The sequence below is a fragment of the Pseudophryne corroboree genome, chromosome 6 (genome assembly GCF_028390025.1).
Source record: "Pseudophryne corroboree isolate aPseCor3 chromosome 6, aPseCor3.hap2, whole genome shotgun sequence".
Taxonomy (NCBI): Eukaryota; Metazoa; Chordata; class Amphibia; order Anura; family Myobatrachidae; genus Pseudophryne; species Pseudophryne corroboree.
The window spans coordinates 447,938,138-447,948,428 of NC_086449.1; positions in this window are offsets into that span (position 1 = coordinate 447,938,138).

A 10,291-nucleotide genomic window follows, 5' to 3' on the forward strand; every position below is an offset into this window, starting at 1 on the left:
CAGTCTCACAAAGGATTTTATGGAAGGGTTCCCTGAAATAGGATCAAATGTAGATTTATGTCTGGTTTGCAGAAATTGTTGATGTACAGTGTCCATGTGAGGGGCATTTGATGTTGTTTGATGATCCTGATAAAATTCCCTAAGTCTGAGCTTGCGTGCAAATTTATGCAGGTCAACCTTCCACGTTAACTCGTTATAGCGGTTGGTTGGGACAAAGGACAAGCCTTTCCCTGGGATCCCAAGTTCGTCCTCTGTAAGGGGAATAGTGGACAAGTTATATATCAACAATTCCTCCTTGTAGAGGCTCCTCTGGTTCCTTGCATTTGGCGAACTCTGCTGCATTTTTCTTTTTCCTGGTCGGGCGGGTTCTCCCTTGGGGGCCCTAAAGGGACCCTGGTTACTGGAGACAGACCCTCAGAGTCCTGCAGGGCTGACTCATTGTCGCTGTTAGAGGTCATGGAGGTCTTTTGCTGTTCTTCTCTCCTTCTATGCCAGCTATTTCTGGCCCTGGCATTATACAGTCTATGATCCCCTGGTGTTCCACCCATGAGCCATCTATAGACTCTGTTGGAGTCATAGTCCTCTTTGACTATGGCGATCTTATTTTGCTTAAATCTCACCAGGTCCCGCCGGTAATTGTCGCATTGATTTTTCAACTTTGTAAGTTAATCCTGGCTTGAATCCTCCTGTAGTGCCGAGGTATGTTCACTTTCAAACAGGGCAATCCTCTCACGATTTAAGGTAAGTTCTCTACCTGACTCTTCGACCACTAGCAACATCAAGTCCATACTACATTTATTGAGGATACCAATCCATTTTTACAAAAGTCCGGATTGAACCGGCCAATGGTCGGTACATTGTCTAAGCTAAAACCTCTCGGGATTAACTTTTCCCTGTAGTATTCGGACAAAGATATGCCATGTAGTAAGAAGTCAATCTCTATGCGTTTTAATTTCAATAACTTGTGGTAAACATCCTCGCTGGAACCCGTTGTTTCATGTCCTGCCAAACGCTCCTTAAACAGGAGATGATCCGAATCGTCATCGGTAAAGCTGTACAACTCTGATAGGTCGGCCTGCATGCCTTTGCACCCCCGGTCACTCTCCACAATAGGACTGGACATGTTGTAGTTAAGGTGCTGTAATCCCCGTAGAATAAAGTGCAAAATTAGTGCCAATAAAGTGCAAACATACAAATGAAAGTGCACGTGCAAAACTGCTTCCTTGGCAAAAGATAGCCAAACCATCACAAAAAAAGATATAGGCTAGGGTTGCCCTGTCTCACTTCGGGGTAACCAGTCAACGCAGCTGGGAAACCCCCTCCATTAGTAATCAATTCTTTCAGACCACCACTCCCTCAGGCAAGATATTAAACTCCGGTGCCCTCAGATCCAATAATAGTACATAGTAGAAAGCATACTGCGGCACTTGGAGGTTTAAACGTGTCAAATTATTTTTCAAGACAGCAACATGAAAGCTCCAACATTTCGGGGCACAGCCACCCCTTTGTCAAGGTGCATATAACAAACACAAGTGCTTAATCTTACCTAAATACCAAAGAAGCCCGCCACCGTGCGCTGCGCCGTCCGAGTCCCGGCGTGTCCGTCCCGGCCCCTTCCAAACGCGTCATCAGGAGCGTCGCATCGGGTTGCCATGGAAACCTTGCCGCCTGGCCCGGCACCCCGTCCACGCTGGAATCAAGAAAAGTGCAATGTGCAGATTACAGCTCCCTTATACCACCACAATGCAATAATAAAGTACATCCGTCCTAAATACATACTTAATTGACAAACATTAGGCATAAGACCAATACAGTATCCATAATAGATCCCTACTGTTACGTAAAATACCTTTAAGGGGCTGCTATTATAATCCTATAGCTGGAAATCTATCCTATTTATGGTTGAAGTGAGGTGACAACTTAACGAACCTTAATAAAACTACTGGTATGATCCCATATTTATGGGTTTATCTTGTCTATGGTTAAGTCAGGTTGGCAACTTATGTTAGTATAGGGAAAATAATTCCAGTATTCCACTAAAATATTATAGGAGCCCAACAGTGTCGGCAGAGTGAGTAAGCACTTGCCCAAACCGACAACTAAATAGTAGTATGCTACTTAGATACACAGGACTTATCCTAGACCACATGCAGGGGCAACAGTGCAAGTGTAAAGTGAAATAGACTACATTATAAGCTAAAATACGTGAATCTGACAAATAGCTGGCCCAATCGTATTTTGATCCGTGGGCCTGCTGTGTTTCCTAAGGGTGTATAATATCCATCCTGATAATTCTAAACATGCCCCAGTCACGATATATTCTCAAAAAATAAAAAATATAAATTAAAAAGTGCTAACGTGCTCTAGTGAAAGTGCTGCTTGCCTCATATAAAACTCTCAAGTGCATAAATAAAGTGCCACTTATACAGTGCAAAAATACATAACAAGTCTTCAGTGCTCACGCCCCTGTACTGATAAAAAAAATTGGTCTAATTGATGACTCTTACATACTACCTGCCCCACTTGGCAAGGGCCTCTGTACCTACCGGGACATGACACCATACCAATAGGGATAGAAATAAGTGCCTTATTCAATGCAGGTACCAGTGCAAGTTTACTGCATAAATGTACAACAATTAATCTAAAGCAATTAATTTTACACATTGTCTTGTTGGAACATGTTCCGTGGCATGATTTCATTCAAGCCCCGTGGGCTGTTAGTGTCCAGTTCATATATCCACTTTGCCTCCATGCGAAGTAATTTTCCTTCTTGGTCCCCTCCTCTGATGCTTTTACGGACATGATCTATAATAAATTGTTTAAGGTCCCTCATATCGTGTCCTTTATCAACAAAGTGCTTGGCCACTGGCTGGTCCGCTCCTTTCCCTAATAGGGCCTGTTTAATGGCAGACCTATGCAAGGCCATTCTCTCCCTAAGTGTTCTGCTCGTCTTACCCACATAGTAAATCTGACATGGACATGTTACCACATATACTATATGTGTCAATGTGCACGTCATCACGTGTCTCATGGTATACGTTCGATCACGGTTTGGGTGCTTGAACTGGGTGCCTATAATCATACATATAGTCGAAAGGATAGGGAAAGCACTCACTAGACTTGAAATAAATAAATTGCAAGTAAAACGTTTATGAAACCTCACATCAGCGGCATAATTACGGTCTGTCAACATTTTGGTCCTGCACCGGAACTTTTTCAAGACCAGAATGTACAGCAGTCGAAGTCACAAGCCAAATGACTGTCTCTGTGGAACTATTAGTACCCCATAAGCCCCGCCCCTGAGTAATCAACCAATCACCCCACTTGCACATAATACAAATCAACTAGACTGGAACTGAGTCATCAGAGTCAGAGCAGCCCAGCTATATAACAATAATATGCTGATCAAACAGCATAAAGACACTCACCAAGTCTCTAACATCAGAGTACGATGGTTAAGCGCATGCCTCGGGTGAACTGCAAGGCGCTTCCGCTTCCCCAAACAGACCAGTGACAACTTCCGGCCGTGCACACACGAGGTGGAACGCAGCGTGACAAGCACCACAAGTGGCCTTCCACGATCAGGCAGCCAATCATGTATACATTATGTTTAGCCACACTGTAAATGAACACTGTACTAGACCTGTCAGCATCTATAAATAGAAAACATTACTGAGCGGCATACACTAAACAAATTAGTTCTAGAGACCCATACCTATAGTATGCTAGGCTATAAAGTGCACCACAGTGCAGGCTATTCTGGTACAAGTAGGCTATTCTGGTACAAGTAGTTCCACAGAGATTACATCACGCAACCTCGACTTTCTCACCACAAATGAAGTTGAGTTTGATATACTGTAAACACACATAAGTTAAAAAAGAGATAGACTAAAATCTCTTAAATGCTAAATGACAAAATAACAATACTAACAATACTAAATATGGATTGAATTGTCAGATATCCACGGTGGATGCCCCAATCATTCAAAAAGTGTTCACACACAATATGTATAAAAAATTAAAAATCAAGAACTTGACATAGTGTCCATCAGACGGGATGCCTCATAGGAACATACTGAAGTGATTCTATTCAATTAGTCCTTTTGGTGACACTGTCCTTAAAAAGTGAATCCAATAAGTTTCTCTTTTTAAAAGTAGCAAGCCCCTATCTCCCCCCCCCCCCCACTGTGGCGGCAGAGGGATCCAGCCAACAATCATATGGCGCAGAGTCGAGATTTGGTGCTTCATCTGCATGAAGTGCAGAGCCACTGGATTATCTGTTTTGCCACTAGTGAGTGCCAAGTGTATCAAGGACCTGTGTTGACTCATACGCTCACGGAATGTATTTACAGTCTTGCCGACATACATTTTCCCAAGTGAGATAATACACCACATGGTCCATCAAACACATAAGATGGTATTATAGCAGGATGTTAGTTACATATAGTGGATGATTGAAGAATTGCCCAGTGATCATAGCTCAACAAGTCATACACTGCAAGCATTTGAAACATCCAGGTCATGTATTTAGCCAAGCCACTCCTGATGTTGCTGTGGGTCGCATAGTAGGGTCTTAGTAGCATGTCTTTTACATTAGAAACCCATTGCATGCTGAGTAAAGGAGGCCCTTTCAACAGAATGTAGCTTTGTTTTGCAACTGGTCTTGAAAATAATGTGGTTAATATTCTTGTTGGCAGTATTATTGCTTACATTCCTGGCATGAAGTCTGCGACCCTGAATCATACATTTATCAACATCGGAAACTCTGTAGCCTCGATCAATAAACAGTTGTCTACATTCAAACAACTGGACCTCAGCATTGGTATTATTGGAATTGTTTCTTAATACTCAGGTGAACTGGATTTCTCATTATCAGGGTGATGGCTCGTAGCCCACAATAAGGTATTGCGATCGGTGGGCTTACGAAATATAGTATAGTCCAAAATTGAAGGAGAAGAAGGATCCTTGTAAATTGTAACATTAAAAAAATTAATGGAAGTAACACTTAAATTAGCAGTAAGACTAATGGGACTATCACGTCTATTGAGAGTATCCACCATGGAATGAAAAGAAGCAGCGGAATCCCACCAGACAATAAAGAGATCATCAATATATTTCTTGTAGCACACAATGTGCTCAGCATAATCAGAAAAAATATTGTCATGCTCATATGTGGCCATGTATAGGTTGACGAACCCCGGAGCCATATTTGAGACCATCATGGTGCCCACAAACTGTACATTTAATTTTCCTGGTATTGAAAATGATTATATGTGAGTACTAGCCTAATCAGATCTAACATAAACTCAATGGGAGGACCCTCATAGGGACCCTTAATTAATGCCTCTCTTACAGCAGTTATCCCCTCCTCATGAGGGATATCCGCATATAACGAGGTTACATCTAAGGTGGCTAGCAAACAATCAGATACTTTATCCATAATCAATGTGATAGCCCCCAGGAGATCTACAGTGTCACAAATATAGCTATCCATCACTTTAACACATGGTTGCAAAAAATTATCAACAAATTGTGCCAATGGCTGCAAAAGTGAACCCTTGTGAACTCTGATGACTCATTTCCAGTCTAGTTGATTTGAATTATATGCAAGTGGGGTGATTGGATGATTACTCAGGGGGTTGGGTTGATGGGGTACTTGTAGTTCCCCAGAGACAGTCATTTGGCTTGTGACTTGGACTGCTGTACATTCTGGTCTTGAAAAAGGTCCGGAGCAGGACCGAAATGTTGACTGACCGTAATTATGCTGCTGATGTGAAGTTTGATAAAAGTTTTACTTGCAATTTATTTCAAGTCTGGTGAGTGCTTTCCCTATACTTTTGACTATATTATAGAGACCTTGAAAGAGCAAGTGTTTCACTGGAACTATATGCAGCCCATCTGTTGTGGATGACTACCCTGTGAGTGCCACTTCAACACCTTGTATGTATATATATATATATATATATATATATATAGAGAGAGAGAGAGAGAGAGAGAGAGAGAGAGGGAGAGAGAGAGGGAGAGAGAGAAAAAGAGGGCAAGAGAATATCGTCACTCGATAAATTAGAAAAAATACCTCGGTGATCCAGTCCAATCACAGAAACTCCATGAATCCACAATTCCAAACAGCGGGCTGGCACTCATAGGCTTTTGTAATGCGTGTATATTTACAACACAATCAGCTTTCCATCATCAACGTTTTGGTGAGTTAAACACCTTCATCAGGATGTAATAGAATAATGTGTGTGTGTATATATATATATATATATATATATATATATATATATTCAGAAAATGGAGTAAATAAAAGCGCCTACTAGTGTCAGTGAAAAGACCTGTGAACTCAGGTAAAAAATAGGTAGCAACTTAGCTTAAAAAACCTTCAGGCTGATGACTCTTAAAAGCAGGACATGTGAAAAAAGAGATAAAAGCAACATAGTGTGTACTGTTTTAAATTTTTTACAAAAGCTCAAAAATTAGGAACTCTGCTAGTTCCAATACAAGGTAAAATAAAAACATTAACAATCTAATAGGAACAGTCCTGCCACAAATGCAAGTAACAAACGTACAAGATTAAAAAATATAAGCAGCTTATCTGTCCACAAATGCAGGTAACAAACAGACAAGATTAAAAAATATAAACAGTTTATCTGTCCGCATATGGGAAGTCCAAGGGGTGAGTATCAAGTCCCTGAAGGTTTTTTAAGCTAAGTTGCTACCTATTTTTTATCACTGACACTAGTAGGCACTTTTATTTACTCCATTTTCTGAATCTCTATTTACATACTGTATAAGAGCTGCCACTCATCCTCTTATGAGGTGTGTCGTGTTAATCTAAAGGGGTTTTTAGAAAGGAATTTCTTTAAAACACCCACCAGTGTGTCTTATTAGATATACGTAGGTGCTGTTCTCTATTTTCTTGCAATATATATATATATATATATATATATATATATATACACTGCTCAAAAAAATAAAGGGAACACTTAAACAACAAAATGTAACTCCAAGTCAATCACACTTCTGTGAAATCAAACTGTCCACTTAGGAAGCAACACTGATTGACAATCAATTTCACATGCTGTTGTGCAAATGGAATAGACAACAGGTGGGAATTATAGGCAATTAGCAAGACACCCCCAATAAAGGAGTTGTTCTGCAAGTGGTGACCACAGACCACTTCTCAGCTCCTATGCTTTCTGGCTGATGTTTTGGTCACTTTTGAAAGCTGGCGGTGCTTTCACTCTAGTGGCAGTATGAGACGGAGTCTACAACCCACACAAGTGGCTCAGGTAGTGCAGCTCATCCAGGATGTCACATCAATGCGAGCTGTGGCAAGAAGGTTTGCTGTGTCTGTCAGCGTAGTGTCCAGAGCATGGAGGCGCTACCAGGAGACAGGCCAGTACATTAGGAGATGTGGAGGAGGCCGTAGGAAGGTAACAGCCCAGCAGCAGGACCGCTACCTCCGCCTTTGTGCAAGGAGGAACAGGAGGAGCACTGCCAGAGCCCTGCAAAATGACCTCCAGCAAGCCACAAATGTCCATGTGTCTACTCAAACGATCAGAAACAGACTCCATGAGGGTGGTGTGAGGGCCCGACATCCACAGGTGGGGGTTGTGCTTACAGCCCATCACCGTGCAGGACGTTTGGCATTTGCCAGAGAACACCAAGATTGGCAAATTCGCCACTGGCACCCTGTGCTCTTCACAGATGAAAGCAGGTTCTCACTGAGCACATGTGACAGACGTGACACAGTCTGGAGACGCCAAGGATAACGTTCTGCTGCCTGCAACATCCGCCAGCATAACCGGTTTGGCAGTGGGTCAGTAATGGTGTGGGGTGGCATTCTTTGTGCTTGCCAGAGGTAGCCTGACTGCCATTAGGTACCGAGATGAGATCCTTAGACCTCTTGTGAGACCATATGCTGGTGCGGTTGGCCCTGGATTCCTCCTAATACAAGACAATGCTAGACCTCATGTGGCTGGAGTGTGTCAGCAGTTCGTGCAAGAAGAAGGCATTGATGCTATGGACTGGCCCGCCCGTTCCCCAGACCTGAATCCAATTGAGCACACCTGGGACATCATGTCTCGCTCCATCCACCAACGCCATTTTGCATCACAGACTGTCCAGGAGTTGGCAGATGCTTTAGTCCAGGTCTGGGAGGAGATCCCTCAGGAGACCATCCGCCACCTCATCAGGAGCATGCCCAGGCATTGTAGGGAAGTCATACAGGCACGTGGAGGCCACACACACTACTGAGCCTTATTTTGACTTGTTTTAAGGATATTACATCAAAGCTGGATCAGCCTGTAGTGTGTTTTTCCACTTTAATTTTGAGCGTGACTCCAAATCCAGACCTCCATGGGTTAGTACATTTGATTTCCATTGATAATTTTTGTGTGATTTTGTTGTCAGCAAATTCAACTATGTAAAGAACAAAGTATTTAATAAGAATATTTCATTCATTCAGATCTAGGATGTGTTGTTTAAGTGTTCCCTTTATTTTTTTGAGCAGTGTGTGTGTATATATATATATATATATATATATATATATATACCCATCCACAGTATGCCGGCACTCAATGTGATGATCCCAACTGCTCAGGTGCCCTTCCAAACAAATAAATATCCAGTAATATCAAAGATGGCACTCAGAGACTTGTAGCAGTGAAAAAAGACATCTGTATTGGATGTTGATACACCAAACGTTTTCGGAGCTACTGCCCCGTCCTCAGGACAACATCTACAGCAAAACACAGACACAAAACACTTACATAAATACCCTTACCTGTCCCTCGATTCCCGCTCTGTCCAGCGCTCAAAGCCACACGCCCGCCGGAAGTATCAACTGCTGTACTTCCTGGTGCGCGGCCTCCGTTACTATGGATACCGCTGAGAGTGTGTTCCACAGCCAGCTTCCTGCGCTCCAACTAGCCAGCAGAAGAGTCCGATGTGGCTGTAGCACGAGAGCTGCAGGGAAGAGGAACAATAACAGGACAAATTTAAAAACATACATATAACACCACACAAAATACCAAGAGGCTAAAGAACAGGGTCAATGCAAACAGTAGTATATGAACGACATCTCCCTACCTCGAGCTTTGATCATGTGTTTTTTTTTAACTTTATTAGAGCTAACTTTAAGGCGCAATTATTTTTTATTTAATGGTGGGTTCTTCCTCCAACTACGAGGGTGTGCCATGGGGTCCCCTGTGGCTCCCTCGTATGCAAATGTGTATATGTTTTCTCAGGAGGCAGTCATGTTCTTCAGTAATGCAAATGTTAGCCAACACATTTTGTTCTTCACCCGGTACATAGACGACGTGTTTCTTCTGTGGACCGGGGGGGAGGAAAGTTTTTTGCAACTAATGGTTTCTATTAACAACTTTGATTCACCAATTAAGTTTACTTTTACCCATAGTACCAGTAGTGCCAACTTCCTGGACGTACGGGTGACAGTCACTAATGGCAAAATAGAGACAGTTGTTTATTCTAAAAGCACTGATAGGAATACCTTTCTGAGGGCCTCAAGCCATCACCCTTTGGCCTTGAAGAAAGGTCTCCCGTTATCTCAGATGATGCGTTTTGCATGCATCACTAGTGAACTGGAGCTATTGCCAGAGGCTCTGGATGGCCTTATTGCAAAGTTTACGGATAGGGGGTATTGTCCATTAACTCTAAAGGAACAAAAAATGAAGGTGCTAGCCATGGATAGAGCCAGTTTACTCAATCCTGCTAAACGCCACCAAGATAACATTATCCCTTGGGTCAGTAATTATACTACGGCCAGTCCAATCATCCGGAGAGCTACGAATGCACTTTGGCCCATTGTGAGTTCTGATAAATAGCTTCCAATTTTTAAGAACAAGAGACCTTTGGCAGCTTTCAAACGTGGGAGTAATCTACGGGATAGACTCGTTCACGCTGACATTACGGGTATAGGGGGGAAAAAACCTACCAATGTGTACACTAAACCTCCAGGCTGTTACAGATGCCACAATTGCATTACTTGCAAATATATGGTAGCCTGTAGAGAATTTAAGCATCCGCATACAGATAAAATATATGACATTAGATTTGTCCTGACATGCACTACTACCCATGTAGTGTACATAATTGTGTGTCCTTGTGGCTTATATTATGTTGGCCAGACCACCCGTAAATTTAGGGAGAGGATGAACGCCCATAGGTCGGCAATCAACATGACTCTGAACGGGAAAGATATTGACCAGACCGGTATCCCGACATTTTAAGAAGGCATGTCATCCGTTAGAAGATTTGAAATATTACA